A 224-nucleotide genomic window follows, 5' to 3' on the forward strand; every position below is an offset into this window, starting at 1 on the left:
GGGTTTGTTTTACCTAAAAATGCAAAATATAATTGTGTGTGATTTGGAGATTTGGTTTGTAAATTGATAGAGTGGGTTAGTTTTGTCTCCCCTTCCCTTTTATTTATTTATTTTTTTCGCTCACTTGCTTTTACCTCCTCCTTTATCATTCCTTTTATTTTTCCTTGATTATTCTTCCGTTTTACTATTCCCTTTCCTTCCTTATTTGCCTTTAATACATGTCG

At 32.1% G+C, this 224-nt stretch overlaps 1 protein-coding gene across 1 annotated transcript in view; it reads right to left on the reverse strand.

Moving 5' to 3' along the window:
* LOC119581734 overlaps positions 1-224 on the reverse strand; it is a gene marked incomplete in the record, with an annotated part of 65,890 nt that overhangs the window by 28,708 nt on the left and 36,958 nt on the right.

Source organism: Penaeus monodon, chromosome 15 (assembly GCF_015228065.2).
Source record: "Penaeus monodon isolate SGIC_2016 chromosome 15, NSTDA_Pmon_1, whole genome shotgun sequence".
In the NCBI taxonomy this organism is placed as follows: Eukaryota; Metazoa; Arthropoda; class Malacostraca; order Decapoda; family Penaeidae; genus Penaeus; species Penaeus monodon.